The sequence below is a fragment of the Micromys minutus genome, assembly GCF_963924665.1.
Source record: "Micromys minutus genome assembly, chromosome: 33".
NCBI classification, from domain to species: Eukaryota; Metazoa; Chordata; class Mammalia; order Rodentia; family Muridae; genus Micromys; species Micromys minutus.
This window is the reverse complement of record NC_137968.1, coordinates 4,788,355-4,798,545: the sequence shown is the minus strand read 5'-3', so window position 1 is coordinate 4,798,545 and position 10,191 is coordinate 4,788,355. Positions and strand designations below refer to the sequence as shown.

At 45.8% G+C, this 10,191-nt stretch overlaps 1 pseudogene across 1 annotated transcript in view; it reads right to left on the bottom strand.

Annotated features, from left to right (window-relative positions):
- The window catches only part of LOC308414207 (large ribosomal subunit protein eL8-like), a 36,593-nt pseudogene that overhangs the window by 4,963 nt on the left and 21,439 nt on the right, over positions 1–10,191 (bottom strand). The gene's annotated exons all lie outside the window — the stretch shown is intronic.

The following is a 10,191-nucleotide window of genomic DNA, read 5'->3' as shown; positions in this document are numbered from 1 at the left end:
TCACTTTCTTTTCCAGGAGGCTCTTTTGGAACCTATTCTTTGGATCTATCTCCAAAGCCAGACAGCTTCCTTATCATCCACATTGATCAAACTGGGGCCTGCTCACGGTCACCATTCCCCCTGGACATTTCTGTTTGTCCCTCAGCCTCCGGGGTCTATGGCTTTGGATCCCATGCCTGTATCCTCTCTGGTCAATCACAGCCTTCCAAGGTTAACTACGACTTTTAATTGGTCCCTAAAGGGTCAGCTTTCTTATTCCTATTCTGTTATAATCATCTCTCCGGCCAACAATAATCTAACCCGGAGGTCCTCAAAAGTAGCCTCACACAGAGGTCACTTGGCTGACTGTGAGCGTGTCTGTGTGTACAAGCTCACATGAGCATGCCTGTTGGGGCTCAAGTTCAGGACCTTGTGTATACTGAGCAAACTGTGTTCTACCGTGGAGCTATACCCTCAGCCCAGGATTATTAGAAAGTTGTTGTTGTTGTTGTTTTGTTTGGTTGGGTTTTGGAGACAGGGTCTCTCTACCTGTTGCTGTGTTGAAACTCACTATGTAGACCAGGCTGGCACTTACTCACAGGGCTCAGTCTACCCCCGCCTTCCAAGCACCGGGATTAATGGGAAGCCCCACCACAACCGGATCTATTCTATAGATGTTTTAAAATCCCGGCGCCTGATCTGGTGAGATGGCTAAGCGGGTAAAAGTGCTTGTTGTACAAGCCTGACAACCTGAGTTCAGTGCCCAGAACCCAGTCTAAAGGGCACTAATTGACTTCTGAAAAATTCATCCACCTACACACACACACACACACACACACACACACACACTCAATGACAATGTTGGTGATGATGGTAAACAATCACAGTAAATTAAAATGTTTTAAAGAACCTTGAAGCCCTCCACTCACACCAATTAGGTCAGAAGGTCTGAGGGGGACAAACACTGCCAGTACCCGGAAGATTTCTAAAGGAAGATCGCCACAAATTAGGGGCCAGCCTAGGCTATAGAGAAAGGTTCTGTCTCAACACACACACACACACACACACACACACACACACACACACACACACACAAGAAAAGGGGAAAGTCTTCAGATACCTCTAGGCATCTAGACACTTGCAATCCCCACATGAAGAAGAGTGAGACAGGGGGATTGCTGTGAGCTTCAGAGTGACCTAGGCTTCAGGACTGCATTGTGAGACCCTGATTGGGGAGCAAAACAAGCTCAACAACAAACTAGCAGCAGCTAGAGAGACGGCCCAGCTGTACCGGCTGCTCTTTAAAGGATCTGCGTTGGAGTGGGGGTGGATTACAACCGTCACTACAGTTCTGGGGTCTAATGCCTTCTCCTGGCCTTTGAAGGTCCCAGGCACGTAGTGGTGCGCTGACACACGTGTACAAAATACCCATATAAAATAAAAATAAACAACTCTCTTAAAAAGAAAACAAACAGACAAGATGCAGACTTGAGATAAGAAAGCAGGATTTTGGGGCCACTGTTCTACGGGATAACAAAAGGGCTGATACACATCGCTGTACAGATGTGGAAACCCACAGAATACACAGCGCCAGTAGTGTGCCTTAATGTGATTATGATGTGTTAAAGTAGGTTTATTAATTATACCACATGCTCCTCAGGCATGTCAGACATGTATATACACGTGTGTGAAGTGAAAGGTTTGCTGTGGTTTACAGAACATCACTGTGTCTCTCTTAATGTTGCCTTAAACCTAAAATGTAAAGGCTGGAGAGCTGGCTCAATGTTTAAGAGCACTTGCTGCTCTTCCAAAGGTCTCGAGTTCGAATCCCAGCACCTATGCTGGGCAGTCCACAACTGCAGGAACTCCAGGAGACAGAGCTCCTCTCCCTGCTTCTTGGATGGGTGTATACAGGTATGCATGGTATACATTCATACAGACACAGATACGAACCGTTTACATTCACACACACACAGCAGACACATAGAGATAAAACAGAAAATCAACAACAACCAAAACTTGTCCTGAAAATAGTGTAGTTTTGAACAGCAGGATGCCGTGCTAATCACTTGAGAGCGGAAGGCCAGCCTTGCACCACAGCAAGTTCGAGTCTAGTCTGGGCTACCTAAGACCTTGTCTCAAGAACAAACAACAACCACTGTCCAAAGATGAGCCGCTCCCCTTCCAAAGACCACGAGATTTGTATGAGCTACATTTGAATATGTAATTATTTACCTATTTACTGTGCGTGTATGTCTGTATGAGGGTGCTGGATCCTAGAGTTACAGATGACTGTGAGCTGCCATGCAGGTGCTGGGAATCGAACCTGGGTCCTCTAGAAGAGCAGCCACTACCCTTAGCTGCTGAGCTCTCTCTCCAGCCTTCAAAACAGGATGCTTAATTTAGAATCCAGTTCTAGGGAATAGGCAAACCCCTAAAGAGTGGGCACAGTGCGTACATTTATTCATTCTCATAGGAGCCTGAATCAAAAAGGTTTATAAGAGGCTGCCATGGTGGCTGGTGCTATAAATCTAATCCCAGCATTCAGGAGGTGGAGATAGGTGGATTACCTTGAGTTAGAGATGAGCCTGGGTTACATTCAGAGTGAGAACCAATTTTCTATCTATCTATATCTATCTATCTATCTATCTATCTATCCATCCATCCATCCATCCATCCATCCATCCATCCACCCATCTATCTATCCATCCATCTATCTGCCCATCTGTCTATCTGTCTGTCTGTCTGTCTATCTATGTACATCATATATGTGTAATATAAATATATATATATATATATATATATATATATATAATATTCACTATTCAACACTGACTATATTCCAAGCACTATGCAAAGTCCTCTACATACAACAGCCCACTAATATTCAAAACTCTCTCTAAAGAATGAGTATTGTATTATCTTATAGATAATTATCAATAACTGCCCCCCAGATCAGCAAGTCCTTCGTGTCTGGCTTCATGCCCAGTTAGACCACCCCCTCCAGCTTTCTGGGTTGCAGGTATAATTAGAATCCCTGACACAGCACAGCAAGGCCTCCACCATCTGCCTTGTCCACCTAGCCCAGTGCTTCCATCGCTTTGCTATTCTCAAATAGCAAAATAGTTGGTCACTTACTGCAAGACCAACTCTCTAACATAACGTCCCTCCTTCCCTACCTCTCCAGAAAGCACTGACCACACCACACAGGGGCATCAATGGAGTTGTGTCTTCCATTGGGAGAAGCAGCCCCACAACGTCTTGAGTGACCCACTGGCCCATTAAGGGCTCACTGGAAAACAATGTAATCGAACTGTGCTTTGTACTAACCAGGGAGGACCCAGGCTCTAACTCGGGGGAGTAGGCCTTTGTCTCATGAGACTGACGCATAGGATGTTAGGCTGCCAGGATATCCCTACTGATCCGATCAGGTTATTGTTAGGATTCGTTGAAATCGTTATTTAAAAGCACTCAGCATTTGTTCAGCCCATGATGAAAAAGAAGGCCGCCTTACTAAATAGTTTCTTCGCGCAGCCCCTGGCTTTACTGGCCCTTCCATGTCCAAAACGCAGACTTAACAGCCAGGTCTCCCGACGCACTGGCAGCCCCTCCTCCTTGACACACACACTTCCCTCACTGCCATGGCATTCCGCACGGCTGAGCGTGCCGCACCAGGAAGGCGTCACTGAGTGGCTACGACGTCGAGTTAGTTTCATGGAATGTCTCCAGTACTTTGGCCAAGGGTGGGGGGGGGGAGGAAAGGCATTGTGTACGATTATGCAAACATGAGTCAGGAAGGGGCTCCCCAGCTCCGATGCTCTCCTTGTCAGGCCAATCTTAAAACGGGCCACTTGGGAACCGAGGAAATCAAAGTTGCCTTTCGATGGGAACTATCAACTGGTGACGATTCCATAACGTTGGAAGTCTTTAGATTGATTTTATTTTATGTGTGTCTTGTCTGCAGGTATGGAGGTACCACACACACGTACCCTGAAGGTCAGAAGAGGTCACTGGATCCTCTGGAACTATTGTGAGCTGCCAGGTAGGTGCTAGGGTTCCAGCTCAGGGTCTTTCTAAGAACTAGAGGTCTTAGCTGCTGAGCCATCTCTCCAGTGCCCATGGTGTTTGATGTGCACCAAGCTTAAGTGTTCGTATACCTTCTAGGTATTGTTTTGGAATGGGCTAGGGGGTGAGGCAGGGTCTCACTAAAAAGCCATAGCTGGACTTAATATAATCAATCAGCTGTGTTAGTCCTGAATCCCTTGACTCAAATGTGGAGAATCAGGAGACAACTTTTAGAATGGGCTCTCTTCTTCCACCATGGGCTCTGGGCCTGACCTCAGGTAGCCAGACATACCCACTTTTACCCACTGCACTGGCTTATCTTGCTGATGCTGGAGGTTTTGAGACGGGGTTTCATGTAGTTCAGGATAGCCTCGGATTTACTGTGTAGCTGAGGATGACTTTGAATTCCTGATTCTCTTGCCTCTACCTCTCAAGTACTGTGATTACAAGCATGCGTCACCATACCTGGACCTCTCCGTGTATTTTAAGTTTATCCTACCTTCTTGACTTTCAAATCAAAGACTGGGTTCTCATGTGCAAGGGGTTACTAACCTTACGATTTCTTACAGGTTCAGAGCTTCAGTCCATTATCATCATGGTGGGAACATGGCCGCGTCCAGGCAGCCATGGTGCAGGGGCTGAGAGTTCTACATCTTCATCTGAAGGCAGACCAGAGAAGACTGGTATCCTCAGGCAGCTAGGAGGAAGCTCTGTTCTGTAATAGATGGAGCCTAAGCATGGGAGGAAAGCCCATCCCCACAGTGACACACTACCTCCAACAACGCCACACCTCTTAACACTCCCACTCACTATGGGCCAAGCATATTCGAACCACCCTAAATGACCTGAAACTTATTATCAAGACCAGGCAGTCTGTGAACTTGTGACAATCCTCTGTCTCCTAAGTGCAACCGTTCCTATCATCTCTCCCCCCACCCCTGCTCCAGTCCTTCATATGTAGACACCTAGCTGGTCTGGAATATTATATAGTCCAGGCTAATCTTGAATTCATAATATTTTTTATCTCGGCCTCCAGTATACTGGGGTTGTAGGACCGAGTTGCCTAACTCAACTGGTATATTCTGCCTGTCTGTTTTAAGACAGGGTTTCTTGTATCCCAGGCTGCCTTCAAATTCACCAGTAGACTGTCCTTGAACTCTTGACCCACCTGCTTCTATCTCCCAAATGCTGGAATTACAGGCATGCACCACCGCACTAAGCACGGTCTAGTCTTTCAAAGCAGCTGTCTTAACTTATGAAGTGTAACTTTCCTTAGTTTAAACAAAAAAACAAACAAACAAAAAAAATCCTGGAAAGGGGACTGGAGATATGACTCAGTAGGTGGAATGCTCCCAGATTAGCATGAAGCCCTGTGGTCAATCTTCGGTACCAACCATGTATAACCCCAAGCACGGAACAGCAGGACCACAACCCCAGCCCTAGGGAGCTAGCAGCAGAAGGATCAGAAATTCAAGGTCACTGTCAGGCCGGAAGTGAGCTAGAGGCTACCAAGGATCCAGTCTAAAAAGAAAACAAACAAAATCCTTAGCATGCTGTGGTAGCTCAAATGCTTATGCTCAGGAGCCTGAGACAAGAGAATCACCTGATGTTTTAGGGCAGCCTGAACTACAGTGAGACCCTGTCTCTGAAAAAGAATGACAAGCCCCTCCCCACTCCCCAACACTTGTGATTTATGACAAGAAATCAAGGGGTCATACAGAGGTCTCAAAATGCACAGAACTGAATTCACACCTCCCAGGCCCTCCAGGAATTTTCTCCCTTGCCTTATTGTCTATGCATATTACCCACTGAAAAGAAGATGCCCCCAAGCCAGAGAGGTCACTAAACAGGAGCACTTACTGCCTTGCAGAAGACCTAGGTTCTATTCCCAGCAACCATATGCATGGTGGTCTACAGCCACCTACACTAACTCCAGATGTCTAGGGTTGAACACCCTCTTCTAACCTCTGCAGGCTTCTGTATACACATGGTGTCATATAAGTACTCAGGCAGGGCTGAAGGGATGGCTCAGTGGTTGGGAGTACTGACTGCTCTTCCGGAGGTCCTGGGTTCAATTCCCAGGGGTCACATGGTGGCTCACGGCCATCTGTGGTGGGGTCCAGTGCTCTCTTCTGGTACGTCTGGGGACAATTGGGGACAATGGTTGTGTGCTCATATATATTGAATAAGTAATTCTAAAAAAAAAATAAGTACTCAGGCATACACAGGTAACATAAAGTAAAATAATAAATCTTTTAAAAGAACACAGCCTCAACCATAGGAAATTTAAGTTTACCTCTAACCCAAGACCTTGAGACCGGGCTGTTCCTGATATTCGAAGTGAGTTGGTACTCTTTCCATAGGTACCGACTTGCAGAGAACTCTGTATGAACGCAATGAGACCAAAATCCAAGTGATGCCTCTTTCCGATGCCTGAGCATACAGACAGAAGAGGCAGGCTCTGTGTGAGACACGCTGGAGAGAAGGACACAGGTGTCTGTATGGAGAGTCTCCTGGGGAAAGAGGGACTCCATTCTAGAGAGTTCTGAGATCAGTGTGTGGCTAGCTAGTTTCCTACAGTCCAGCTACCTGTCCCATGGGTGGATCCAGAGAAAATAGTGTAATGCCAAGGAAGACATTAGGAGTATGGCTCCCCTTGGCTGTGGAATGGTAGCCTTGGGGCCTTTCCTTAACATGAGGTTGGGGGCCTCGGGGATGGTATTGTCAAGACTAGCCTGTGCTACAGGAGACTTTATCTTTAAAAAAAAAAATTTCCTAGAGGAATGCTCTGGAGAGATGGCTCAGAGGCTGAAAGCAGTGACTGTTCTTCCAAAGGACCAAGGTTCAATTCCCAGCACCCCCATTTTTCTAACAACTGTCTATAACTCCACTTTCAGGGGATCTGACACCCTCAAAAAATTAACAAGAGGCCAGAGAGATGAGTTAGTCGTTAAAATACTTGTTGCCCAAACTTAAAAACTTCCGCTAGATTCTTAACATTCACAGGAAGGTAAGAGAAGGCAAGAGGTTCCCTGTGGCTTGCTGGCCAGCCAATCTAAGCAATTCAACTCCAGATTCCAAAAGTAAGTTGCTAGCTAATTGAGAAAGACCCTCAAGATGACTCAAGAGGTAAAAGTGTCTGCTATCAAGCGTGACAACTTGGAGTTGATTCCAGAACCACACATAGTAGAAGAAAAGAACCTTTGGCCTCCACACATGTGATTTGGGTGCCCATGCATACATAACATAAATAAACATGTAATAAAAGGAGATTAAAGAAAAGGCAATATAGAACCTAGATAGCCAAACCAGGCACGGCACTGCCTGCCTATAATCCCAGAATTCTAGAGGCTGAGGCAGAAAGATCAATTGTGAGATCAAAGGCAGCCTGGGCCTTATCCAAAACCCTGTCTCAAGAAGTAATGGATTCCTTCTCCAGGATCTTGCCCCCTCTCCACCCTCAATCCTCTATTCTTGCTTACTTCTTGTGTGCCATAATCCTGGTTTTGGTTTTCAGATGTTGCCCTCCTGCCTTACATTGTGGCTTTGCCTATGCCATCTCTTCTACAGGAAATGTCCCTATGTGTTTGGTCACCCTGAAAATTCCATTCGCTTCCAGGATTTGGCTCAGGGGCCATCTCACCTCTATGACCCAGAAGGATCTCTCTTCTTGCCACTCAGTCCTGATACCAGTGACTCTACAGTCACTCAGAAATGAGCCAGAGAGCATTTATACTACTCTGTTAGCATTATCTCTACATTTGTTTTGTTCAGAGTCTCGTGTGGCCAGGCTGTACTTGATTTATACATCCGTCATCCCGTCTTAGCCTCTAAAGTGTTGGGACATAGGCAGATGCTACCATGCCTGACATCTGTATGCATTTTCAGGGGAACCGGAGTTCTAAGTGGATGAACAGTTTTCCCCGAATTGGACCCTCAAGATCAGCCACACAGAATGACTGCTGGGGTACCCAGAGGTGAAGGTTGCCTTCCAGAACTCTGTTACCTTGGCTCTGTCCCTGTCTAAATAGCAATGTCATTTGAACACTTGGCTCTCTTCCTGACTAAATAATGATTGCCCAGTAAACCCTTAGAGGACCTTTTTGTCCTTGTCACATAATGCTTAGATACTTAAGGGAGATGTGACCTTAGACTTGAAGACCCAAGGAAGGTCTGGGTCCTCCTGTGAATGCATTGGAAGTCATGGTATGCCACCTTCATTTGTTACAGAGCACAGAGTTAGAGAAGCAACCGACCGAAGTTTCTATGGGCTTTAATCTAGAGGCAGTTTATAAGCCCATTAACATTCAGCTCACTACCCCTGGAGAGGCATACCGTGGGAAAACCACACTTGGTTTCCAGCTGGAACTAAAACCACCATTCCTCTCCTCCTTGGAATTCTCCCCAAACGACTCTGTCCACATTGGGTTACTGTGGGCCCCCGAATTTGTTTTGATATCATTACAATTCAGTGGCACTGAGATGAGGCAAAGTAAATACATCGAAAGTATGAGGACCTGAGTTCAGGTCCCTACCACCATGGGAGAGAAAAAGCTAGGTGCAGAAATGCACTCTGTAACCCAGGAGAACAAACAAGGACGTAGGTAGGCCTTGAGGGCTCCTGGCCAACTAGCCTATCTGAAACAGTGAGTTCCAGATTGGGGGAGATACTATATCTCAGAAAATTAGGTAGACAAGTGACTAAGGAAGACTGCCTTACACAAGGCCCTGCCCCCATATTGTACACAAATGGACCAAGCTTCCTGTCATAAGACACAGATGCTTTGATTGCTCTGTAAGACTCGAAGGGAGTCCTAACTACCTGGAGAGCCCCCAAGTGAGACAAACAGAACAAAGTTCGATGCAAATGCAAGAGGTTTATTTTCTGGCACATCGGTCAACCCTCAATCAGTACCTTGTTTCGGGCAACTAGAAGGCAACCTCGAATGGCTACAACAAGCAGTTTTTATACTTTTTAGGGGTACAGGTTACATCAGCAAGGTTACAGTTCAAACTTATTGGCTAAGCACATTGACCTTTGACTCTATTGGCTAGCAAGCATATGACACGCATTCGAACTCTATTAGGGACCAGAGAGTCAGGTGCCTATCAGTCAGTACATTCTGTTTTTTTTTTTCTTTTTTTTTTTTTTTAAGAATGTTCCTGTTCCTCCCAAGAACTGTGGGTGGAGAATGGAACTTGGCCTAGCTTTGACCTGAGGCGGGAAGCTGGAACTTAGCCTACTCTAGACCCAGGATAATGAGTATACGACTGGCAAAAAAAAACCCCTAGGGTCCTTCAGTTCATAAACAAACAAATTTTGTGGCACTGAGTAGATGCCTAATATCCTCCAGCCACTGTCCATTTCAAACCATCTCTGTCAACAATACCCATTAACCCTTACCTCCCCTTCCTCTAGTTTGGTAACTTCTTTGGTCTCTGAATTAACCTACCATGATATCTCGTGCAATGTTACTCCCTTTGTGGCTGTTATTTCACATTCTGTAGCAAATGTCAGCACTATATGCCTCCCGACAGTTAGCACTTTCCCATGTATATATGCCATGTCTCACCAATCCTACCTTCTGTCGAGGCATTTGTGTGGTTTCAGCCTTCTGTCTATTGTGAGGGGTTCTAAGCCCGTGATTTTAATTCCATAGGCTATACACCTTTAAGTAGAATTGTGGACATGTGGAATCACGTGACAATTCGGTTTAATTTCCAAGAGACAGCTGGACACCACCCCCACAGTTGCCAGCAACATTCAAGGGTTTCGATTTCTCCACATCCTTGCCAACATTAAAAGTTTTCCATGTGTGTGTGTGTGTTTGTGTGTATGTATATGCATTAGCAACCCTAATTTGTTTTATGGTTTAGATTTTTCTTTCAATAATGACTATGGCTGTTGAATCTATTTCACTATGCATAGTTACAGGCTGGCAAGAAAGAAAGCTGGCTCAGCCGTTGGAGGTGCTCTCTGACAACCTGATCTCTGCCAAGGACCAGTCTGGGCTTGCAGAGGGGTTCCTGAGGAAGGGGTGTTTGTGAATAGCGAAAGAATAACTCCAAGTCAATAAGTCAATCATGGGTACAAGATGATCGCTCTGGCTCTCCAGACAGCTGTGTAGATAGCTCAACTCTTGCAGA